We start from the raw sequence: 27,240 nt of genomic DNA, 5'->3' as shown, positions 1-27,240 counted from the left end.
GCGAGATAATCTGCTTCCTTGTTGAGGGTTCTCACAACATGTTGTACCTGTGTAGCTTCAAAGTTCTTTATCAAAGACTTCACCTGTCTAAGCCACTCCACTAGAGTAGGGTTCTTGCACTTCCATATCCCTTGGATTTTCCTAATAACTAGTAAGGAATCACCTCTTATTATAAGTCTTTCGATGCCAAGTTTTCTGCATTCTTCAAGCCCCAACATTAAGGTGACATACTCAGCCTCATTATTAGAATGAACATTTTCCAAGGTGATACCTTTCTTAACAAGAACTTCCCTTTGTGGACTTAGAATAAGAACCCCCCCTGCTGCCTGATCGTGTTGTCGTCGGTAAGCTCCATCAAAGCACAAAATGTGTGCATTGTCCATCTCCTCCTCATTATTTTGTGGTGTAGCTTTGTCTCCTGCCTTTGGTGACTCTTTCCTTTCTCTCACTTTGTATGTGAGAATGTCTGCAAGACCTGCCCTTGTGCTATCTTCCACAGGAAAAGTGTATTCGAACTCTTGAAGTTCTAGAACCCATTTGGCTATCCTAGATGAGAGGCTCATGTGTTGCACAACATATGGTAAATTGTTTTCCATGGTGAGAATGACAAATGGTGCAGGTAAGAGATATGATCGGAACTTTCTTACCGCAAACATAATTGCGAATACCACCTTCTCCATATCGGTGTAGCCCTTCTCTGCAGCGGTCATGACTTTGCTTGCAAAGTATATTGGCCTCATGTAGCATGTTTTTGGGTCTTTTTGCATGAGAACTACACCGATGGCCTCCATTCCTACACTTGGCGTGATGTAATATGTATCCTTTGGATTTGGTGGCATTATTGTTGGAAGAGAGTTGAGAATACCCTTTACTTCAGTAAAGCATAATTCGTGTTCCTCTCTCCATTCAAATGTGGGTTTGTTTGCTAGCTTGTGCAAAGGTGCAATAGCTTCCGCTAGAAGGTGAATGAAACGAGACATGTACCTTACTTTGTGGTTGAAAGTCATGAGCTCCTTGGTTGTCGTTGGTGGTTGTAGTGACAAGAGAGCATTTACTTTTCGTGGATCCACTTGAATTCCTTGCAAAGAAACCACATGACCTAGCAATACCACTTGTGACTCTGCAATGTGACACTTCTCAGGATTAAGCTGTCCCCCAAATTGATGAAGCCTCCTAAGCCCCTCCTCAACTTTTTGTCAATGAAGTCTTTGGCTACTATAGATACAGAAGTCATCCATAAAAACCCTAATTGACTTTCCAAAGAAGGGCTGAAAGACAAGAGTTGTAAACCTTATAAAGGTACTAGGAGCATTTGTGAGCCCAAATGGCATCACTCTATAGGCAAAGCAACCCCAAGGTGTGATGAAAGTGGTTTTTAACTGATCTTCTTCTGCTATTCTGATTTGAAAATACCCTGAATACCCATCACACACTGTGTAACATTCATAGCCGGCTACTTCGTTTAAGATTTCATCTTGGAAAGGAAGAGGAAAATGATCCCTCTTTGTTGCAGCATTGAGCAGTTTGTAGTCAACACAGACCCTCCATTTTCCGTTCTTTTTAGGGGTTACTACAATTGGGGACACCCACTCAGAGTTAGACACAGGGTAAATGAAACCAGCTTTGAGGAGTCGGTTAACCTCTGTCAAAAGTGCCTCTTGTTGTATTTTTCCTAGGCGCCTTAGCTTTTGAGCTACAGGTTTAGTACCTGGTTTTAATTCTATGCCATGCTCTATAACATCCACACCTCTAATTTGTGAGTAATCAGTTATAAACAAATTGGGATACCTCTTGAGCATATCGATGTAGGACCGCTTCTCCTCAGGGGTAAGATCTTTTGCAAGCATCCTCTCAAAGTCTTCAAAGTGCTTGTGGTCACCTTTCTCATCCTTTGTTTGCTCCTTTGTTGGGTCAACCTCTATTGATGGAGTTTTTGATGTGTTGAAGATGATTCCCATTACCTCCAAAGATGATTCTTCTTCGCTATTGGATGTAGTGGTTGAACTTTCCTCGTCGCTTGAGCCAAAACTCTCTTCACTTTCTTCATCAGCTGTGGTCTCATAGTTGATGTCGAGTTGCTTTCCTTCATGCCAATCGTATACTACATGTTGCCCCTTTTTGAGAATCAATTGTCCTCGTCCCCATTTTTGATCTGCATCCACAGCAATGAGCCAAGGCCTCCCTAGGATGATGGGATAGCCCTCCCCCTTGGCTGGCATAACATACATGTCCACACGTGCATCTATATTACATACAGAAACTTTTACATTCTCGATGATCCCTAGGCACTTCACACTTGCATTGTTGGCCAGCCTAGCTTGACAATTAGAGGATTTAGTGATTTCAAGCCCTAGTCTATTCATGGCTCTTTCCGTGATCACACACATTTGTGCTCCACCATCAACATACACATTCGATACCTTCCTACCCCTTACATAAGCATCTACAATAGGTTCCACATCTTGTTGTGGCTTTGAAGTCAATGCCTTTACTGTCACCTTTTCTTTCTTTCTTGGGAGTCTTGTGCTTACAAGTTTGGACCAGTGCTTTCTCACCTTGGGTGATAGATGTAGGAGTTGAGGCCAAGAAATATTGGGCTTTTGAGTTTGCAGATCTTCTAAGATGTTGTAGGGTTCCATATTCTTTCCTAATGGAAAATCGTTGATGCCGATCTCCCTTCGCCTTGACCTCTGCTTCTTGCCTCCTTCCTCCTTCTTTGACTTTTTCTTCCTCTCCTTCCTTGCAGGTTCTGACTCTTCATTCCTTGTGTCTTCATCCTTCTTGTGTGCTCTTGTGCGCTTTTCTGCTGGCATAACATCAAAATGTATAGGGCTCACCTCTATCTCCTCTTCCAGCTTTATGACGTTTACTCCTCTCTCTTCCTCCACTGGTGGGATAGGAGGGATGTTTGCCACTGGAGGTGGTGGTGGTCGACGAAGAATTTGCGGGGCTTGAGCATGCTCTTGCTGCACCATGAGCGGAGGGGGTCTAGGAGGGTATATGTCCCCTGGAAGCCTTCGAGGGTGAGGGCAATTATACATGCCATGACCAACTTCGTTGCAATTCCAGCATCTCAACTCTTGTGCTTGACGTCGTTGATTGTGATTCCCTTCTCTTGGTTGTCGTTGTTGGGGTAGGCCCTGCACTAGATTCAAGGTGAGACTCTCTAGTTGTTGAGTTAATCTTTGCAAGATCTCTTGTTGTGATCCTTCCCCTATTTGTGAAGTTTGGGCAAGAGAGCCCCTAACTTGTGCTCCCATGCTTGGTGAAGAATCCCTCTCAATGACTTCATTTAGGTCCCTTGTTCTATGTGCTTGAAAATTTAACTTCTTGAATTTGACCATGGCCACCTCACGTGCTTCCTCAAATGTTGATGGGAATTTTAACTCTACCTTGGTCTTCAAAAGTGGATACAAACCAGCCATGAACCTATCTTTCTTTAGAAAGTTTGGTGCACCACCTTGGTTTTGTAAGGTAGCCTCCCATCTATCCCATAGGTTAAGGAAAACGGCCTCATAAGATGGGTAGTCTTCAAGGAATACCTGTTTATGTTGAAGTAGACAATTCCAAAGACCCTCTGGAGTATCTCCTTGCCCAAATTTGGCAAGAAAAATTGCACGTTGCCTCTCCCAATTGTTTTGAGGTTGCAAGGCCTCATACCATGCCTTAGCCTCCCCTTTGAGAACGAGTGGAAAAGCACGCAGCTTTACCTCTTCTTTTTCTCTCCCAGAGATGAGGTGTGCCATCTCCAAATTATCCAGAAATTCTTGTGCATCCTCACCATTTTTAGAATGAAAGGTAGGAAAAGTGCTTGACATTTTTACAATACAAGGAGGCTTGTGTACCACAAAGTTTTGACTACGATGAGTGATCACATCAAAATGAAAATATATACATCAAGTGTTAGTTCATAATTTATCATAGGCAAAATAAAAGGGTTGATTGAGGCATTAATTTCATTAAGGTGAGTGGGTCCAAAAATTCTCCTAATGGTTGCTTGAAATCTAAATTTTGTAGCAATTATGATGTGCACAGATTGACGAGCTATGGGTGTAAAAGGAGAAGCAGCTCCAGGTTGGTTCATGTGACAATGTGTTCTCCTCTTTCTTTCTCTTGAAGAAAGTTTCCTTTGAGTGGATCGCTATCAAAGCACCTCTTGTCCCTACCTCAAAACAAAATAAAAACATGGACATCAAATGAATCATCATAATTAATGAATGGAAGAATGATGGGATTTGGAGATGCCAAGATTTCACCAAGTCTTTCTGCTCCAAACATAAAAACAATTCGTTGTTCGTAAAAAAAATTGCGATCTACACAAATGTTAATTCTGATGCGTTGTGAAAAATGAAAAGCATATGGTGCAACTCTATTGTTCATGAGGAGAATAGAAGGCAATTAGGAAAGTCCTCCGTGGGGGCACCACTTTTATGAGAGCGGATTTTTTGAGATGGGGCTCAACTCAAGGCTCCCACCAGACAACCACTCCGTGAGACCCTACACACGCATATTTCTTAGGGGCACCACCCTCTTTTATGGAGAAAGAAGGAAACCAAAAAAAAACCATATACAACACACACACACACACACACACACTCACACCTTCCTTATGTGCTTCAACACAAAATGCCCTTCAACCATTCAACACACACTCCTTAAGCAATCCCTTTGAACACTGCACAAACTCACATGCAAAGATTGAACTTCACCATATTAGTGCTCATATACTTCTAAGAAAAGCAAGCACAAAACCTCAAAACTCAAAACACCATAATGCACAAGTACTTGACAACTCCTTTCCTTTCCCAAAAGAAGAGACTACTTACACACATAAGGCGGCATGCATAGAGAGCTCTTCTCCATCTATGCAGCCCCAAGACTTACTTACACACAACATAAGGAGAGAAGCCAAGAAAATAGACACCATGGTGCACAAAAGCTTTCTCAACAAACAAGCAACCCAATGAGCACAAAATATGAGAAGCTGCCAAGATATGCTTACCAATTTTACATGCGTTTAGAGCAAAAGTGTGACGACGACACCCCAATTGCAACAATTTGTTGATCAAACCATGAGATAGATCATTGAACTTGATATCCTTGCTCTCATATAGAATCTATAATCCTTATTTAGGGATGAGTATGGTAAGAGAAATGTTTGCAAGAGAATGGTAGCAATAGCATATTGATGCTCTCTCTATGGTGCCGCTTATGATAGCGAGCTTAGGAAATGGATAGGGAGACAAGAGGAGAGAAATATTAGGGCTTCCCTAACCTTAGAGGAGCTTATTTGCATCCCTGGAGTAGGTGTGTGTATTTTTGTGCTTGCCAAAGGGCCTTTTTATAGCTGTACAAGACCTTGGGTTAGGTTAAACTTGACTAGGGTAGGTAATTAACCATAGTTAGGTTCTCTTTTGACCATTCCTTAAATTATGCAAATAAGGGACTTATTTTTTCATTAAAAATAGCCTTTTAGGTCGTGGAGGCTCCATAAGGGTTGATAATGTATGTGGGCCCCACCATGATGTCCCTCCAATGGCTCCTGCAGAGTGTCCCCATCCTGTTTTTTGTGTCTCTGGAAGCATCTTGAGCCGACCCCTCCACATGCAAGTGGTTTTTAACTCCCCATTGGTATTTTAGAATGTTGGAGAAGTCAAGAAAACTTTTCACCTTTGTGGTTTACCTGATTGTAACTTTGACCTGCAGTAACAGTGTCCGCAGCACCTTGTTTTCACCATAACTTTCAGCCTGTAACTCAGAATTGGGTGCTGTAAAAGGCAAAGTTGACCTTCTCAAAGTGTTTAAGCTGATTTTGGAGTGTTCCTCAAGTATAACCACGAGCTAAAGCGTTCAAGATGCATCCAAAACACCTTTTGAACCAAGTCTCCTTGTAGGGGGCCCTTTAGCATGCATCCAAGGTGTAGCATGCTTTTTTCAAAAGGGAATCCACCTTAAACAAATGAGGTAGGCTCCAATAAAGTTTGATTTATTGGGGATATACATTATATTTAAGATTTGTTGACCAACACAAGTAAATGATCCAAGACTTGGGTCACATAGTGGTGGGGAAGGGAAGGCCTACAAGGTTAACCCTACCCTTGAGAGAAGATGGGTAAGATACGTGCCCATAAATTATTTATTTACAAATTATGGGATGTAGATAGCTATTTCAATTAGTAAAGGTAATTAGTTAAAAGAATATACAGTAAAAAACTAGGAGAGTAGAATTAAGTTTACTATTTACATTTAACATGAAGAGAGAAATATGATGTAAATGCATAAAGATCTAAGAAGGGTAAGGTGTTTGTATGGAAAAAGGCTATTCCGGAAAGAGAGAATGAACACTAGGTTAAAACTTTGATAAAAAATATATACATTTGAGTAGAAATGTAGTGCAAATGCGAAGTTACCATTTAACGCTACTCAATGTCAAGAAAAAATAAATAATCTGATTTTTTGTAAACTCTTGAAAATTTTTACTTCAATGTATCCTTGAGCTTACCCCTGGTTCATACAACTTCTAAGCATACTCTCCAGTAGGATTGAGTGATTGACAGTCTTTTGGTGCTATTTCTAGCCATAGACCTGAAATTTTGCAACTTCACATAACAACTTACAATTGATTCTTTTGGAGAGAGCAATGTTCTGAATTCCACCTTGGATTCTACTTACCCTACTCCTAGGTTCTACTGCAATGGGATTGTGGAAAGTGTCCACAAACACTCGTTTTCTTGTTTTTTATGGTTTTTTGAGCCTTGATCTTAAGACTTGTCTCGTCCATCAATCATTCTCAAAACCCTAATCTAATCCTACAATCCTACAATCCTAAAGGTACTCAGCAAGTACAATTACTTCCAATCTATCTCTACACAACAAAAGACGACAATCCTAAGCTATGCAATTTTTAAAAGAAAGTTTTGACTCTAGGAGACCTAGAGGAAGTTAAAGGATAACTTCACAAGACACTCGTGTTTTTTCCTAGTTTAGGTCTCTTCAATCCCCGGCAGTGACGCCAAATGTAGGATGGGTGTCTAACCTGACTCCTATCTTATTGTAGACATAGGGAGAACCACAAATATAATGGTCAATCCATGGGACGAAGCTGACTCGACTAGTGCATAGAGGATACAAGAGGTTTTCAATCTCTTGAAAAACAACAAACAAATCGCATCTAACTCAAGCTACACTCAAATGACAGAAATCACCAAAAGCCAATCGCTCATCAACAAACAAATCACATCCATTACAGTATTAAATGACATCCAAACGAGACAAAACTTCTAGGACATGTGTATAAGACCTAAGAACACATGCTTATGGTCTCAAATCTCACTTTAGGTCAAGTACAAAAATCGCAATTATTATTAGCAGTGGATTTTTGACCTAGTCGTTTTTGACCCAGAATGCATCTAAACGCTTAGCAATGATGCTCCAATACCCTGCTTATACTTAGTTTTTAATTTAGAAGCTTAAATTCTTACTTATGATGAAATGAGACCACGGGTTGGTGACACCAAAAGCTACGAAATATCGTGAAATGCTTACATCAATGCATGGAGCTCTTACCTGCGGTTGCAACGCAACAGATGCAACTACAATGTGACAACCGGGGAGGGAGTAGGAGGTGTGAGAAGGAGAGAAGTGAGCACCGTTAGCTCATGCTGTATTTCATTATCCAAAACCTATCAAAATCTTACCAAAATTGGCTTTTATACCTTAACTAAGGTTTTTGGTGGTCAAAACTAATAATCTGTGAGCTCTAACTAAAGACAGATTGATACAATCTGGAAGCTTGTAGCCCCGGCTCATCAATTACAAAGTCTATCCAAAAAATAGGAGTTACAATATTTTTGATTCATCAAAATAATAAATATTTTTAAAATGAAAGCTCTGAAAAATGGTATCTAATGGTATCCAAGTTAGCTTGCTGCTAACAGATGTCGAGCATACAAAGAGAGAAGGTCCAAGAAAAAGGTAACACTTCACGCGGCATGTCTCAAAAGGCATACGCACAATGGATAATGTCAGAGGTAAGAAAAGAATGTTGATTAGTCTTCAACAACAACATAAGGCCAAACATGATTGAGAATGATCATCAAACTCCGAGATGGGCTACAAGGACAAAGGAAGTTGGTGATGCGACTAAATGAAAGCAGCCATCAAGTGTAAAGTTTCCATCAGAAACTTCATGCGATGACAAGGCCATATACAAGAAGTAGACCTGTATACTGTAATATTCTATCTTGTATGTGACTTAATGAAGCCTAACAAACAAAAGGGACTAACACTACTGACAAGAACAAAGGGGCCAAAAATGGAAATTCAGTCACCTATCATGATAGATGTCTACAAAAGCAACCAGGGATCAAGCCAAATTATGGTCTTTATCGTTGGTTCTACATGTGTTTGCTAGCTTGAAAGTGCAAGAGATCCAAAAAGTTAGCTTGTATGCCAAATACAAGCCCAAATCAAACCAAACTTTGTCAGGAGGTTATGAATAGAGAGTACAAGCTAAGGATTTCACCCAAAAGAAAAGAAAACATTTTTTCAAATCTGAAGCCCATGGTAGCCATCTACATACCTTGTACATCATGTATATGAATTTTGGGGACAAATGGACCATGATATCTCATAGATGGTCATCTATCGCGAATGATGTCAGATAAAGCCCTTTTGAAGCAAGTTATCAACTTGGGAATTAACTGGGGTTTGTCGGGCTTTAATTAAGTCATGTATCAAGTAGAAGTAGTATAATGATTTACATAGCACACAAAAGCTAACATTGGAAATGCGCCTTTGATCACATTGATACAAGAACAAAGGAGTCACCAATAAAGAAGAGCAGACACAGAAGTAATCAGAGGATCTCAAAAGTTTGTCCTTGATCAGGCAGATCAAATGTTAGACATGGGTTTTGAACAACAAGTCAAAAACATTATCTCCCAGATTTGGCCTGACAGATAGACTTTGCATTGAAGTGCAACTTGGCCTAAAGAAGCTGAAGGTTTAGCCAAACAATTTCTACAGAATCCTTACAAAGTTGTCATTGGCTCACAAAACTTGAAAGCCAATTACTCAATTCTACAGATTGTAGAAGCTGTTCCTGAGAATCACAAATACGCAAAATTGACATATTTGTTGGAGCAAGTGATGGATGGAGCTTTCTCCATCCACAATGATAAGAGTCAAGCTGAGCGAGACTGGGTTCTTTTTGAATTTAAATCTGGCAATAGACCTATAATGACAGAAACAAGTGCTACACCTGAGCATGGATGTGAAGGACATAAATTTTGTCATCAATTATGCTTTTCTTGAATCATGTGAAGGCTATGTACATCGGATTGGACGAACAAGACGAGCTCGTGCAAAGGCTACAGCCTATACTTTCTTTACATCAGCAAAACAACAGCAAAGACCACACCAACATTGAAAACCAAGAAATGTCAGGGATGACATGAATGCGGAGGGGAGAGTGTTGACAGCTGGGTCAACAACACGACATAATTCAGCAAAGCCTTATTCTCTGAGAGTTATAGAATACTGAGGAGCTAGCCTCGACAAGAGCTACACATCAACGCCAAGCATTCCTCACATAACAAAGCAAACACACAAGCTCACGCATCTACGAGCTACTTGTGGCCATAAGTGTACCAAACAATGTTTGTTTTTGCATGCAAGTAGTCATCATAATCGTGGTGACATAAGCTACACACAAGTACTCATAGATTTCAGTTTCGGACACTTCCAAAATCTGGCTCTATCTTTATACGCGTTTTTTTCAAATGGGTTTAGAGCTAGGGTTTTGCATGTAGAGGCTTAGGGACAGGTGTATCCTAGTGAGGGGATGGTGTTCCTTAAGTTTCATACGATTCTGATATGATTTAGTGAGTTTCCTTCCGTTTGTGTGTATGTGGGTAGGTGGTGTAGTTGAGAGCAGTGAGACTCCAGATTGTGGTTTAGTTGGCCTTCTAGAGTGTTGTATGTGTAGGATGGTCTCAGTTTGACAAGCTAACAATATTTCCTCCGTGTGCCTATCGTGTCATCTGTGTTCTCGATTGACATTATGTTGACCTAGGTTGTTTTGCATGCACTTTATGGGTGGTGTGATTCACTCCCGCAACAGAAATGCACTTGCTTCACTCACCTACTGGATTGGTAGCATCCTATCACACCTTCAACATCCTTCTTATTTTGCAACTGCATCCCTTGTGTCTTCAAGGTTTCTTCTTCAACCTGTGAACGAGAAAATTCAGCAAGAGTTTGCCTCTTTCTCTTGATGATGTCAATGATCTCCTCATGGAACTCACGCTTTGCAATACCAAGAACTTATCCCATAGTAAACTCAATCTTGCTATTCAAAATCCTATCCTCCAAGACTTTCTTTAAATCTGTAGCAACTTCAATATCAGATTGTAGTTTATAAGTTGGGCCTTTTGTCTTACCTTTTGTTGATTCTTTCTTCTTTCCTATTGTAGACTCCTCCATCAGTACTTCAAGTGGAGATGCTCCTTGTATCGGGGGTGTTTGGGAAGGCATTGAGTCGCTTCTTTCCCCACTTCTAGAAGCTCTTTTTTATGGTCCTTCATCAGCATTTTCACGTCGACGCTTCTCTTCTACAATAGTTTCATTTTGTTGGCATTTTGTAGTGTAGGCATGCACTGACAATGAGTCCACTGGATCATTCCATCCTGTTTCTAGATTTATGCAATCACCTGCTTCACGTAGAATCTCTTTTGTAAGATTTCTCTTTTTAGCTAGTTGCATAACATTTGGACCCAAATTTGACCATGATGGTCATTCACCTCTTCATCACTAAGATGCTCATTTTTTACTCCATAAGTAGCTACCTCAATTGAAGAGGTGGCATGGTTAGCTGCCATATCTTCAACTAAGGTTTGCATTCTCCCCTTTCCAAAGTTAGTTCTCAAGGGTAGACTTGTCTCTCTTAAGTGGATTTTACCATCCTTAAAAGAGACATCTTTTGTCAAAGCATCACTAAAACCATCACAATCCCTTCTTACATAGTTTGTACTATCACACCAAATACATCTATTAACAAAACCTTCTTTGGGCTGTTGTCTTTGCCTAAGAACTGGCCCTAATGGTTGGCCTTTTTCTTCAAGCTTTGCAAGCTTCACCTTCAAGTCACGCATTTCCTTTACAATCTCATCTAGCATGGACTCATCAAACCTAGGAGCGATAAAAGTAGGCTTTACCATATTGTCAGAACTTGAGGTGGAAGGACTTGTAGTGTTTACTACCATCTTGTCCCTTCTTCTTTGTTGTTTGGCAAGCAGTGAGACAACACCTTCAACCTCATTCCAATCGGTCTTTAGTCCTTGCTTTGCATCTTTATCTTCAAGAAGAAGCTCCAAATTTTCTTGAAACTCTTTATTCGCAGCTTGTAAGAAAAGATTTGTCTTCTCTGCATCTAGTGTGGCCCTTTTTGTCCTAGTGAGTTGTGCATAGTGCCAAGAAAGCACTGGGCTTTTGGCTGTGAGAGTTTGTGAGAGAACTCCAAAAACTATATGAAGGAGTTAAACCATAGATGCCATGAAGTCTAGGGTTTCAAAAGAAGTACAATCAAAGAAGCCCCACTTTTTCTCTCTTACACTCACACAGACAAAGAAAGAACACAAAAGAGAACATCAAAATAACACAAAGATGAAAGCATCAAGGCTATGGTCATATCATATCATGGGTAATATGAAAGGGTTAATAGATGAGTTAATGGAATTCAATCTTTGCCGACCAAACAGGCTACAAATTGTTCTTTGGAATTGTACTTTCGTGCTTACCATAATATATATGTTTTGTCTAGTGATTGGGATTAATTGTGTGTAAACATTCTCTTGGTTCATAGCAAGATAACTACACTTACGTCAAAAGAAAAGTTATAATCTACAAGGGGTAGTATGATGGGATCCGGTGAAAGAAGTATTTCATTGAGCCTTTCTAGGCCAAAGAGAAACACTATACGTTGTGTATTTTACGGCTATTACATACGTTTCTAACAGATTGCACAGAGTGGAAGAAATAAAAATTCACATCATTTGGATTATTCATCTAGGATAGTATATGAGAAATGTAGAAATGAGAGAAGTGAAGAGATAGGAAGTTTCCCTCCCAAGCCTTATTCTTGTCCGTAGCAATAAGGATACTGCAGGGAGAGATATACCTGTAGCAAGGAGAACCTAGAATTTGTATAGAGAATGAATTTCAAAAGTGAGAGAGATAGGTTTGATTAGAGAGGGAGATGAAATCAGGCATACAAGTTGGATTAGATATGAAAAAGAAAACAACAAAAATTCAACAAAATATCAAAGTAGAACACATCTTACTTCACTACAAGAGGTTGTGTGCTCTTGTGACGCTGTTAGCGACGGAAATACATTGGGTTTTTATAACCCCCGGCGTCGCTAAAATCGTCGCTAATAGCGTCGCTACGAGAGTGTCGCTATATGCGTCGCTATATAGCGACGGTTATAGCGACCTTTAAACAGAAGTCTATAGCGACGCTCATAGCGACGCTACAGAGCCATAAATAGCGACGGTTATAGCGACGCCCGAGAGAAATTTTTTTACTTTTTAAAAAAAGTGCAAGGGTAGATAATAGACCCAAAATAGTCACCCACAAGACGCATTGTTTGCAAAATTGACAAGCGTAAAATTGACAATTGTACACATCATAGGCAAAATGAATTGATTCGCAAATGTAATAATGACAATTGTACAACATCATAGGCATAAAGAATTGATTGGCAAAATGAGCTGCGGTGACAAATGTAATAATATACATGGTTCAAAAAGACGTATAAAATCCGTCTCATGATACATAAGCTATGAGAAACCCTAAACTAATGCTATCTAGCTACGGCTAAACTGACATCGTCTAGTCAGACGTCTCATCGCGTCCAAGCGGCGTATCTGTCGGATTCTGCAAAAAAAGACAATAAGACAGCTTTCAGTAAGTATAAACATATAACGACATTTATAAAACAATACAAAAAATAGAAAAGAGTAAACCCTAATACTAACCATGCCGCCGCGAGAACTGAGAATGTCCATCAGGGCGTTTAAGCCCTTCCTGCCTGCGTACTCGCGCTCGTACGGTGTGGGATCACGTCTTGTCATCGACCACTGTCAAAACATACAAAGATTTCATTATGTTAGAATTCAAAAACTCATAAACCCTAAACTATCGAACATAAAGAGCAATGTGAAAACACTTACAAAATCGGCCTCAAATGATGCCCATCCACCGCTCCCCAAGTGGTGCGAGCTCCCTGCCTCTACTCGCGCTCTGGCTGGATCCTTTTGTTGCTTCCACTTGTTGGGATTCTCGCGCGCTGCTTTCTTCGCATTCTTCCAATCTTCTTTGGCCAGCCAATCTGGCCTGTTCCACCCATGCTTGATTGCTTTTTGCACTTCGGAACGCTTGTGTTTGCAGTATTCGCGCATTTGAATCTTCATCAGGTCTTCATTGAAGCGTTGATCCCGTGTTGGAACGGGAAACTCATCATGAAGTATGCTGATGACTCTGGCTTTTAAATCACTTGGTACTTCACTCCATTTGTTTAGTATGTAGTGTCTAAACAGCTAAGAGCAAAGACCACGCATGCGCGAGATTACCTTCTTGCCGTCATCATCCATGATGATGCCGCCGCTGAAGTCGATGGAGTAAGGCAAGCCCTCTGGCCGGTGACGCGTGAACCTGGGTGTCCCGGCAGGGGTCTCTAGCGGCGTGTCGATGGGGGTACGGACGTCAGGTGTCTCCACCGGTGTCTGGGCCCCGAAGCGAGGAGTGTCGAGTGGGGTGGCTCCTAGCGGAGTAGGTAGAGGTGTGTAGCTGCTAGGAACAGTCAGCCGCGCAAAACCTGGCGTAGATGGCCATGCTGTGGCTGGTGTGGGGGCGGGGAAAGAAGGGGAGGGTAAAGAGCCTCGTCGAACACGAGGCGGTGTGGAGGCATCGGCGGTGGAATCTCCACAACAACCGCCACCGCCACCGCCACCACTAGAGCGCCGGTGTCTAGACGAGTGTGAAGATCGTCTCGTCGACACCGAAGCTCCGGAGCGCGCCGAATGCTCGGAAAGAGAGGGAGATGCGGATGGAGTAGGAACGCGCGATGATGCGCCAGAGCGATGACGCTCCACGTACCACTGTCTTTGCTGCGGTGACAAAGAAGAAAGAAACTCCTCATCATCCATACCTGCATTAAACACACGAATATTTAAACTTAATATTGAATGAATAGAGTAGACAATGACGCAAAGACCATTAAATACAATGACGTAATGACGCATATAAATACAATGACGCAATGAATTGAGTGATAGAAGAGGCAAGTCGAAAACTCAGAATTTTCAATCAAAAGATGTGAGCGCGAGTAGAAAAGAGCGTTATACACCACGGAAGGTACTTAGAGAGCCAGAGCTTTTACAACACGGAGCAAAATTGTTCAAATACAATATTTGTGGCTTTAAGAGATCTCTCTCTCATCCTCGCATAACTCAGCATAACTTCCTATATCTATATAGAGCTCTCTGTTTAAACACATATCCTCTGTTTCATTTTGTAGCTCCTCTGCATGCACCCCATATAGAGTAGTAGCATCTTGATGCTCGTCTAGCACCACCGCAGCGGCTTCTGATTGAGCATCTTCTCTGATCTCCTCCATTGATGCCATTGTGATTGGCACATGGTAGCCTTCATACGTCCTTGCACTACGAGGGGCTACCTCTATGACGTACCACCAGTTTGATGTAGACTTTGTAGGATGAAATATTACCTGCCAGAGCCACATAACTTACATGAGAGCTTTCAAGCACATAACTTGTAAAAGGGGGATGTTACTTATTTACATACTTACTTGTTCACAATGCTCGGGTAGTACGAAAGTGTCTCTTAGGTCAGTCCATTTCTTAGTAGAATCCACCTCAAGAAAACCAGACTCTCCTCTACGTACAGTAGCGTTGCGACCCTCCATGATTATCTTCAACCATTGCACGTCGAACAAGTCGACAAAAAATCCTCTGTAATCGATCCTCAAAATCTCTTGTAGCGTGCCGAAGTAAGTGAGTTCCGCCACCACAGGATCTGCATCAGAGGAACGTCGTCGACTAGACTGTTCAAATTTTGCCATGATTCCACAATCTTGAGTAAAACGCTTTTTGTCGATCCGTTCCATCCTAAAATGTCGACCTTTACACCATGCTGTTGTGTATGACTTATACTACAACGAACAAAGATTATGAGTGGCCGTTCAAACGTTTAGAAATAAAGTCACTAGCTAGTCGTACATTGCAAACTTCCCTTGGTCGCGCAACCCCGAGAGTACTCCCACTCTTCCTCAGTCACTTCGTCACCGCATTGTTGTGTGCTTTTCAATTGGTTGTGCAACCATCTTAAGCTCATGAATGTTGGTAGGCTCTCCAGACCCGTCGGATAGTGCATCGGTGGTCGTCTTTCCCGTCTCCACTCGATTCGTGCCCTTTGTTGCTCTTGCTTTGCATCCTCATATTATGAAATCCACTTTTGCATCACTGGATTGTGAAGCATGCAAAATCGGTTGATTTTAGCCTCTAGATCTTCTGTCATCTTCTTCTCAACACCGAGATTGCACATGACAATCCCAGATATGCGCTCATCATCTATGGTTCGCCATAGCGTGTCCCGTGCTTTATCAAATCCGTCTAGCCACTCTCCAATGTACACTAGGGACTCTCATATCAACCAACCTTCTACCATGCTACCCTCCGGACGTGCCTTTTGACGCACATATCCCTTAAGCATTTTCATGAAACGTTCTAAGAAGAACATCCATCTGGAATGAACTGTGCCAGCTATTTCCACCTCATCAACTATGTGAACAAGAAGATGCACCTGAATGGTTAGCATGGTAGTAGGAAAATGTTTCTCAAACATGCACACAAGCTCCGCAGCATTTAGTTTGGCGAATGGTATGGAGTCTACGTTGATCTCCTTTTGTGAGATCCATTGCACCAGCTTTGCAAGTTTGTAGATTGTGTTACGGATGTCGAGAGACAAACATCCCTCAATGGCAACCGGTAAAATAAACTGTAAAGTATGTGCAGCAATGATATTAAAGTCCACATTTTATGCAATGATATTAAAGTCCACTATGAACGTACCTGACACATTTTATGCCAATCGTGTGACTTCAAACCGGTAAGCTTTCCTTCTTTAGTAAAACACGTTCGGAGCGAGTGCATTACGCCAGTGGGGGTCCGCAAAGATCGAATGGTCTCTTTTACTTTGCGTTCTTGGGCTCCTGTGAAATCCATGGTGCTTTAGGGAGTTTTATCGATCCATCAGACGTTGTTTGCGGCCAATATTGCTCCATACAATCCACATTTCTAAGGTCAACTTTGGCTCCTAAAGTATCTTTCTTGCCGGTCAGATGGTCCCATAGTAGATTACCCACATTCTTGAATATGTGCATTGGATAGAGCAAGTGATTGATCATCAGTCGGGGCCAGTATGGTAACTCGTACCATAGAGATGGTCTCTTCATCCCTGGAGGCAATCCGTCATCGCACATCTCCTTCTGCTCTAACCATGCTTGTGCAGACATCCTTGGTGGCTCTCTTCCCAAAAAGCCGTCGCGTAACACATGATTCCCTGGAAGATACGCTTGATGACCTTCGTAGATTTGCTTCTTCAGTGAGGGCGCCCTACGTGCATTCAGTCTAGGTCCACATGTGACACATGCTCTGTATTCGCTTGTTTGAAGCCCTGCATGTATACACATGATAATAGATCAACTATGGGAAAAAACAAGATTTACAGTGTCTGAGTGAGGAGTGTCAATAGATCACCTGAGCATTCTGTTAGCCCGGGATAGTCATGCATGGTCCACATTAGAATGCCTCTGATCAAAGCATTCCGTCGTCCTGTGTGTCTGCTCATATCCACCACCTCTATGCCAATCCACAATTGTTGTAGCTCTTCCAATAGTGGACGAAGATACACATCCATATTCTCCACTTTATATCGCCCTGGCACAATCAAGCTTAGCCATAGGTGCCCCTTCTTCGTAGTCAACCACGGGGGAATGTTGTAGTTGACGATGACAACGGGCCATACACTGTAAGATGTTGATCTTTGACCAAATGGATTTACGCCATCCATAGCCAGGCCTAAGCGCAAATTTCGAGCTTCCCTGGCAAAATCCGACCATGTTCCATCTATATGTTTCCAGGCTACGCAATCTGCAGGAATTCGTAGCACACCATCCGAAGATTTATTCTCCTCATTCCATGATGCTAGGGCGGCCATGGACTTACATTCGAAGAAATGCTTGATGCGAGAAAGCAGAGGAAAATGTCCCAAAACCTTTTGTGGAATTTTTGTCCCGTGGAGATCTACTCGATATCTTTCGGAATCACATTTCGGACACTTCTCCATGTCTATGTATTCACCTCTGAAAAGAATGCAGTCATTAGGACAAGCGTGGATAGAATTGTAATCCATCCCCAAGTTTCGCAAAATCTTTCTTGCTTCATCTCGGGAATCTGGCATCACATTGTCAGTTGGTAGTATGTGCTCTTTAAGCAATCTACACAACATAAAAATACGATACAGTCATGTAAAAATCTATCAGATCATTATACATTTAGAGTTTTATTAAAGAAAACTAATTGTAATAGATCACCTGAAAAGCGCTGTGACGCTAGTGTCACTCCATCCAAACTTTGCCTGTATGTTGAGAAGAACCAGGAGTGCTTTCAATCTAGACATACGTGCTCCATTATACAATGGCGTATCGGCTTCACTTTTCATATCATCATAGATAAGCCTTTCTGAATCCATGATCGTCTCGATCATTTCATCAATCTCGGGCTCAAACATTGCCTCGTTGGGAATGTGCTCTGCATGATCATCCCCCGAGCTGTCAGAGGCTACATCTTGTGGCCTCACATATGCTTCTTGACCAAAGCGCCTACGAACACGTCTATTGGGTTGCAAGATTGCTGCTTGTTGGCCAGCGTCAGAGTCCGACGAGTTATAATTGGCAACAACTCGATCTATAATAGATGGATCGAACTCGCCAAATTCGCGAACGTGCTGCAAAGAAACACGTCTTGTCCGTCGCATAGCATGCTTGCATTGATTACAAGGACATAAGACCCTCGTTGAGAGATAGGTGTTTCGGTTGGACGGTCCCACATCCTCGTCACTACTCATAATGAGGATAAAAATCTTATAACCTGGACAACAAATTTAATATTCTATTGGCATTCTTCGTCTTCTCTCTCTCTCTCTCTCTCTCTCTCTCTCTCTCTCTCTCTCTCTCTCTCTCTCTCTCTCTCTCTCTCATTCTCTAGTCATGTCCAATCCCCGCACACCTCGGTCTAGAGGTGCACGGAGATCAGAACCACCGAGTTATAATCTCGTCTTTATTCGTCAATACCTATATTTGTGGGTACAATAAATCTACAGACCCACGTCTACATGATACTGCATGTAGTGGACAAAACCCCTTTGCCTCTTCTCTAGCTGTAGCACTTCACAGCATCTTAACATCTTTTCACAGTAGATCTTTTCACTGTTCATCTAACTCTAAACCCTAAACCGTAAGTAATTCTTGCGTGGACTCGATCTAACATAAATAAGCGTAAATCTAAATAAACGTAAATCTAACTAAAAATAAACCTAAATCTAATTTAACGTAAGTCTACATCTAACCTAATCTTTAACGTCTTTTGGGATAGTTTCCTACGATGTTAAAACTCTCTTCTTCTTGTGTGTGTGTGTGTGTGTGTGTGTGTGTGTGGGTAAACCTAAATAAACCTAAGTCTAATCTAATATAACATAAATCTAAATCTAACGTAAATTATGTTATATTAAAAACAAAGAACTAAACTAACAGGGATTATAAGAACCTTAAAACTGATTTAACACATAATTTTTCACATAACTCGGCAAGAGTTGGCATTCTCATCACTAAAGATGTGAGAGTTAACTTCCGACGGTGACACTGCCTCATCTCCATCCATATCTGACGACAGCAATTGGCCCTTTGGACCGTTCTTGCTCTTGTTACTAACTTTGAAGTTGCTGTTGAATGACTAGAGGTTGTCTAGATGGTCATTGTCGAGGATGTAGTGACTCTTGCCGCCCTGAAGATCCACCTTCTTCCCTATCTTCTGAAGACATTTCACCAGTACTTTTGGATCGACGGAGCCCACCATGAGTGAAGGCAACAATACCCTATATTCCATTGAGGGCTTTCTTCACTCGCTTCATGCAGGCATCGCAGTCTATGGAGACCTAAATCTAAATCTAGCGTAAATAAACGTAAATCTAACTAAAAATAAACTAAATCTAATCTAATTTAACTTAAATAAACCTAAATCTAATTTAACGTAAGTCTACATCTAACCTAATCTTTAACGTCTTTTAGGATAGTTTCCTACGACGTTATAACTCTCTTCTTCTTGTGTGTGTGCGCGTGTGTGAATGTGTGTGCCAATAAAAAGAGATAAATGGTATAACCTTTCTATCACCCATGCCAAGTATGATAGATTGGTTATGCCATTTCCCTCTTGAATAATAGGTCTTGAGTTCAACTCCTCGTCGGCTAGATCTTTAGGTCTCTTAATTTTAATTAGTTTCCTACGATGTTAAATTAGTTTCTCTCTCTTTCTCTCTCAATGTGTGTGCGTTTTTTTGTTTATGCATGTTTTCTCTCTCTTTTCCTCTCTCAATGTGTGCGTTTTTTGTTTATGCATGTTCTCTCTCTCTCTTTTCCTCTCTCAATGTGTGTGTTTTTTGTTTATGCATGTTCTCTCTCTCTTTTCCTCTCTCAATGTGTGTGTGCATTCTTTGTTTATGTATGTGTGTGTGCGTTTTTGTTTATGTTTGTACTCTTTCTCTCTCTCTCTCTCTCTCTCTCAAAAACACTATGTGTGTGTGTGTGTGTGTGTGTGTGTGTGAGAGAGAGAGAGGGAGAGAAAAAGAGGGGAAGGGAACATGAGAGTGAGGAGAGGGAAGGAGCATACCTGGCTCTCCTTCCTCTCCTCGTGTGTGTGTGTGTGTGTGGAGAAGAAAGAGAGAGAGAGAGAGAGAGAGAGAGAGGGAGAGCGTTACCTGCTCCTTGCTTGAGGCCGCCGAAAAACTCAGATGTGAGATCTGAGTTTTTTGGCGCTCTCTGTTATTTTTTTTAGCCCAGCCGGCATTGCTATGAGCGTCACAAATTTACTTGTAAATTTGCGACGCTCATAGCGATGCCGGGAAAAAAAAAATTTGAGCGTCGCTGTGTGAGCGTCGCTAATATGAATAGCCTCTTGTAGTGCTTGACAAACCCTTCAGGAGTTATTCACCATTTTTGATGGAGAGAGAAGAAGAGGAAAGACTTCAAGTCTTGATTGATGCACCAAGTTCAAGTCCTTCTTTGCTTAGAGATTATATTCCAAGGATAGCTTATAAGATTGGCTAGTCTTCCTCTAGGAGTAAGTGTAGGCTTAGGCTTATGTTTATGGCTAAGTACAATTAAGCATTACTAATCTTACTCCCTCATGAATTCATCTCATGAATGATTTATAAGGAAGAAAAGGTCTCGTTTTATAGGTGAAGGGAACCCCCAAGGGTTACACAAGAAAGAGAAGAGCTAGTGTGAACAGGAACTGGCAAAGTTTAAAATGAGTTGTCCTTGCATGATGTGGGCACAGACTGGGGTCCAGAATTTTGATCATATCTCCTCAACCATGGCTCCAAATAAAAAAGTAAAAATAGGGTCAAAAAGCTCAACTCATAAGCTACAATTCTTATTTTATATACTTTTTTGAATTCGGATTAAAATCTTGTGTAGAAAAATAATCAAAATAGGGTACAATTTTGGCCGCAAAAGTCTTCTTGTGGTCCCCTTAGTCTAGACTTTCATTTGATTCCAATGGACACCTCATACAATATGAAAGCATGAACTTGCTCCTTGATTTAAAAAATTGTAGTCATGCTTGCAATAATGCATTAAAATAGGTGTATCTTTGAAAATCATGCAAGCTTGTGTCCCACTAGGATATGATTCCTTCCTTGTAGCTATTAAAAAGAAATATAAAAAATACATCTAATATATATATATATATATATATATATATATATATATATATATATATTGGAAGTTACCTTAGATATGGGATATAAATAGGGTGTGAGATGATAATGAGATAGTAGAAAGAAAGAACCAATGCTTTTTATCCCAAGTTAAAGAGGCGGAGCTATTGACACTTTTCTCATAGTATTTTTTGACAGTAAAGTAAGAATATATTATCCTTGAGATAAATAATAGGATGAGATACAAAGCTTATTATTCTACTTAGATATGTATATGTACACTATAATAAATATACGTATGTATCTAAAAAGGTGCAGGATAGATCTTTTAGCATTTGTTCCCACTATATACGTGCCACAGCACGACAACGTATGCTGCTTGACCAAAGCGCCTGCGAACACGTCTATTGGGTTGCAGGATTACTGCATGCTGGCCAACGTCAGAGTCCAATGAGTTGTAATTGGCAACAACTCAATCTGTCTTGTCTGTCGTAGAGCATGTTTGCATTGATTACAAGGACATAAGATTCTTGTTGAAGGATAGGCGTTTCAGTTGGACGGCCGCACATCGTCATTACAACTCATAATGAATGTAAAAACCTTATAACTTGGACATAAATTTAATCTTCTATTAGCATCCTCCATCTCTTATCTCTCTCTCTCAAATCACACTATAAACTACCTCACATTCTCTAGCCATGTCCAATCCCCGCACACCTCAGTCTAGAGGTCACGAACATTAGAACCACCAGGTTATAATCATTGTCTTTATTGGTCAATGCCTATATTTGTGGGTACAAGAAATCTACACACCCACGTCTACATGAAAATGCATGTAGTGGACAAAACCCCTTTGCCTCTTCTTTAGCTGTAGCAATTCACAGCAGCTTAACATCTCTTCACAGCAGATCCTTGTTAGAGGGATTACTCTACACATTACATGTCTGTCTCCAATCTGAGCATCATGCCGTTGAAAGCTCTCCAACTTAATGCCGCATCCATGGCGAGGAAGAGAGGGATTACCATAAACCTAACTCTAAATTTAAACCGTAATCTTGAAGATAAACTTTAATATATAAACTAAATCCAAAATCTAATCTTAAATCTAACCTAGATCTAACCTAATCTTAAATCTAACATAAACTCAAATCTAATCTAATCTTAAATATAACATAGTCTAACATTAACCTAATCTTAAATCTTAACCTAATCTTAAACTAACATAAACCTAAATTTAATCTAATCTTAAATCTAACATAATCCTAAATATAATCTAACCTAATCTAACCTAGATCTAACCTAATCTTAAATCTAACATAAATATAAATCTAACATAAATATAAATCTAACATAAACCTAACTCTTATCTAATCTTAAATCTAACATAATCTTAAGTCTAACCTAATTTTAAATCTAACATAAACCGAAATGTAATCTAACATAATCTAATCTTAAATCTAACCTAGATCTAATCTAACCTTCAATCTAACATAAACCTAAATCTAACATTATCTAATCTTAAGTCTAACCTAACCTTAAATCTTAACCTAATCTTAAATTGAACATAAACTTAAATTAAATCTAATCTTAAATCTAACCTAATCTTAAGTCTAACTTAATCTTAAATGTAATCTTATTTTCTTTACTTTTCTCTAGTTTTTTTTAATCTCTCTCTCTCTCTCTCTCTCTCTCTTTGTTTTCTCCCCTTATCTCTCCCTTGCTCTCTCTTTGCTTTCTCCCTATCTCCCTCCCACTCTCTCTCTCTCTCTCTCTCTCTCTCTCTCTCTCTCTCAAAGACACAATGTATGTGTGTGTGTGTGTGTGTGTGTGTGTGTGTGTGTGTGAGAGAGAGAGAGAGAGAGAGGGAGAGAGAGAAAGAGGGGAAGAAAACATGAGAGGGAGGAGAGGAAAGGAGCATACCTGGCTCTCCTTCCTCTCCTCGTGTGTGTGTGTGGGGGGGGGGGGGGGGGGAAGAGAGAGAGAGAGAGAGAGAGAGAGAGAGAGAGAGAGAGGCACAGGGTATACCTGTAAACCGAGAGCGCCAAAACTCATATCTAAGATCTGAGTTTTTGGCGCTCTCGGTTTATTTTTTACCCTGTCAGTGTCGCTCATATGCAACAAATAATATAGCGACGCTGTGTATTTCCACATTTGAGCATCGCACTGCTAGCGTCATTAATATGAAGAACCTTTTGTAGTGTGAGGGAGTTGATCCATTAGGGTTCTTTTATGTAGAGGCATATGATGTCACATCTTTTATGCTAGCTATTGGAGGGTCAACTTTAGCTTTTTCCTTGTAGGATTTATCGTTGATTCTTGCGCACTTGAAACTTTGGATCCAGCATCAACAATAATTATAATAGTTGCTTACTACCACTTGGAAAAAAGAGTAATAGCACTGTGTCTTCTTTGTAGTTCTCACGTTGGTCTAACCATTGACTACCAAGGATGACATCTGTAGGAATTTATCTGAAAAGATTTACTTGAAAGTTTTCGTGTTCTTCATGATTTTGGATGCTAAGCATAATAGCCATTTCTTCTTGACTTTTAGCCATATCTAGAATTTCTTTGCTATCATTGGGAAGGGGGAAAGTGGAACACACCCGATACACAATCAACATGCTGGAAACGGGGAAGGGGGAACACACCCAGCACACTCTAAGCTTGCCTCTCTATAGCGCAGTGAATATCCAACACCCCAAACCACACAGAATCACACACACTATAACACAAGGTACAAAATCACTATAGCATCAGCTCACTCTTGGGCATCACCGATTTCACACACTCAGAATCTATTGATATTACCCTTCATACACCTAAACCTTGGCACTCATCACCATAAACATTGTTGCCCTAAACATGAGTTAATTCGAACCTGCCATAAGTCTCGTATCCCCTCACCCAACCTATCTCACTCTTTCTTGGCACGCACACGCACGTAACTTGGGGGCGACACACGCACACAACCAAGCCAAGGCACAAGATGTCGAGCCAAGAATAGAGAAAATGACGGGGAATCAAAGAACCTTCAGCCTATAACCCTCTTCAATTCAACTCAAAAGTTTGAGAGCAATGTATAATGATATTGTCACCTTCACAAAAAAAACGGAAAGCCCTCCTCCTCTTATGCGCTTGCAGGCGACCTCTTTGTGGACACGGACTCCTGTTCGCAGCTCTTCTCGCACACGAACAACCTTTTAATAGTATCTTTTTTTTTCCTGCAGCTTTTTGGACTTCAAATCCCAGCCTGTAATAGCCCCTTTTTCATTTTCATCACCTTTTTCTTGCTGTATGTTGCCTTGCTTCCCCATGCTCAGGGTCAGACCCTTGCCATATGCAGCCCCAAAGCTGCTGTCGAACTCCCAATACCGCCTCCCTGTGAGTTATGTAGGTGAAGGATCCATGCAGGCCGCTTCTGCCTCTTCTCGCAGTAGCACACGTTACTCCCCTCCTGCTCTCAACTATTGGAGGTTGCAGCACCCCCCCCCCCCCCCCCCCCCCCCCCCCCCCCCCTTGCTCTGCTATCTTTCCCTTCTTCCTCTCCTAACAGCCCTCTCTGGTGCACCTCCCTCATGACCCAACCATGGCAAGCTCCTCTACAGCACTCACCTTCTCAATCCCAGGCGGCCGTCCTCTCGTTCAACACCCCCTGATCTTTCCTAGAGCTACGAACCAGCACTCTCGTGGACTGCAAACCCCTGCACACCCGGCCCTCCATGCCTTCTATGGCCACCCACTGTAGTGACTCTTCTCTCCCCCGGTCCTCGAGTACCACCAGCTTCACCATGCAATTGGTCCACCCACCTCTATGCAACTGACTGCTCACGCTGCATGAAAACACCACAGATGGTGCCCTTCCCACTGGGAACTCCGCATGCCAAAACGCCCCCTCCTCATCCAGATGGCGCCACCTTCTGTGCAGGCCTCAAAAAAAGTTTTGCCATATGCAGTGCCGCCCCTGGCGACTCTTCCATGCAATTCTTTTAGCTTTTTAGATAATTTTAGCTTCTGATCTTTTTTTAAAAAAAACTCGAGCTTGGTCTTGTTTCCCACGTTCCAGTATGACTTCAGTTGCCGACAATTAAAAAGTCTGATGCCTTTGATTGTGCTCGATTGTCGATGCCAAAATAGATCCAATTTTGGCACCCCTCAATTCCTTTCTCAAGATGCCTTTGCCTGCGAACCTCCATCACATCATAAAACACTTCATAGAAGTCATCATAGTGTGGATAACTAGATGGTTGCACAAATGAGCCATAGCCAATGCCACATACCACACCGGAAAGAGCACCACGCTTACAAGCGTCGGCAATCTTGCACTGAGTAGGGCAAAAATTCTACGAATGGCCTACCAAATGCCACATTTGGCATACACATCCAGGCAAGTAGAGTGTCCTACAGACATATCGCTCAAAATCCCATATCATAAACATCACAGCACCTGTATCCAGCATCCCTTGTCTCGTCCCCAATCTTGTGATATCAACATTTGCTCTTGTCACATGTGATAGCAAAAAACACTTGCAACTTCCACTAGAGAGTGCTCCATCCCTGTGTACTTGTCTCCTAGGTCCATCAAATACCTACTCAATGTCCCTGTCGTTTTCCTGGAAACTATTATGCCTGGGCTTCTTGCACTTCCATAGGCTAACCATCTTCAGTTGTACCATCATTGCCCAGCCCCCTATTGAGCATTCACGCACAACCACTGTATTATTTAGATAAGATATGATTACATATTAGAAAACTAATACTTAGTATGTACAATAGCAGTAGATAGAGAGAGAGAGAGAGAGAGAGATTTTATCAGTTGTACAATCCCTCGAGATCAAATGGAAAGCCATAGGCTCTCTCAACTGTGATGCAAACTCCTCCAGGATCAAATACATGGCATTGAGCACAGCCATCCATCCGTAGTACATGCATAATCAACCATTTTTTTGCTCCTATAAGCCCAGAAACCAACCTCTTGTGCAGCTTGGCATAGCATCGACCTTCAGCAACCTGTATCCATACACCGGCTTCGTACACAAAATAAGCTTGTAAACCAACCTGTGAAGCTTCTGCACCATACATCATTATCCTCTCACCTGATAGGGAGCTCTCCATAGCAGACCCCTCATCAAGAGAGCTTTGCAAAATATGTAAAACAACCTGTGAAGCAACTTTCAAAAGCATGTCCATCAATAGCATAACACCCACCTTTAGCAACCTATCTTCCAATGGTGTTGCTTCTTGGAGAACCAAGCCTACATGCTTCTCAAGCATACCCTCTGTTGTAGGTCCTTCAAATGGCATACACTCCATACCTGACTCACCATGCCAATTTTTGTCCACCATAGCCTTTGATGCTTCATCTTCAACCACTTCATGCGAGAGCAAATCGGATTTCTCGACCACCTTTGCTTGAACATTAACCTGCTCTTCAAGGACTTCTTGTACAACCATATCATCTGCTAAGAGAGAAAGAAATCCATCTACTACCTCATTTTTTGGTAGATCGACATCGCCAACACCTTCTGGAATGCACTGCCGCTCCTAAACACAATCAATAGGGCAAGGTTGCCTAGCCCCCTAGCTAGCTTATTCCTGCATAGCTGTGACTATCGCTTTGCCAACAACTTCAAGCTTGTCTTGTGAGCTTTTTACTTCTTCATTTTCTTCTTCATGCATACACACTTCGACCAAGACCGCATCCTTGCTAACCAGGCTAGCAGACTCTTGTACAGCAGCATACCAAACTAGAGGTACAAATTGAAACAAATGACTAGAATGGCTTACCAATGGCAAAGCAGCTACCTCTTTGAGGCTTGAACTCCCCTTTGGCTTCATGGCATGATGCAACTCCATTATTGTTGAGCTATATCTGTAGTCTGCCGGCTTCAACAAACCTATCGATCTCCAGCTTCTTCTTTACTTTCCTGCTCTTTACCTTGGCTAAGCAAACCATTTGCGCATAGTCCTCTGCACCACCACACCCGACCTTCACCTTGATTCACGAATGCAAGCAGGCTAGAAACTGCTCGCGCTGTCGTGCAGCTTCGCTCCCATGCTAAGAAATATGCCAAGAAGATGCAGATCAAGCTTATTGAAAGCCTACTTGATTAATGGTCAGTGATGAGGGCTTGTTAACAGGCCAAGTTTAATGATTAATGTATGCC

At 41.4% G+C, this 27,240-nt stretch overlaps 1 pseudogene; it reads right to left on the bottom strand.

Annotated features, from left to right (window-relative positions):
- Positions 1–24,639: 24,639 nt before the first annotated feature.
- On the bottom strand, positions 24,640–25,734 carry LOC147432720 (uncharacterized; annotated as a pseudogene).
- Positions 25,735–27,240: the final 1,506 nt, after the last annotated feature.

Source organism: Adiantum capillus-veneris, chromosome 20 (assembly GCF_014529385.1).
Source record: "Adiantum capillus-veneris isolate H3 chromosome 20, ASM1452938v2, whole genome shotgun sequence".
NCBI lineage: Eukaryota > Viridiplantae > Streptophyta > Polypodiopsida > Polypodiales > Pteridaceae > Adiantum > Adiantum capillus-veneris.
The sequence above is the reverse complement of the archived record's forward strand: the minus strand, read 5'-3'. Positions and strand labels throughout refer to the sequence as shown.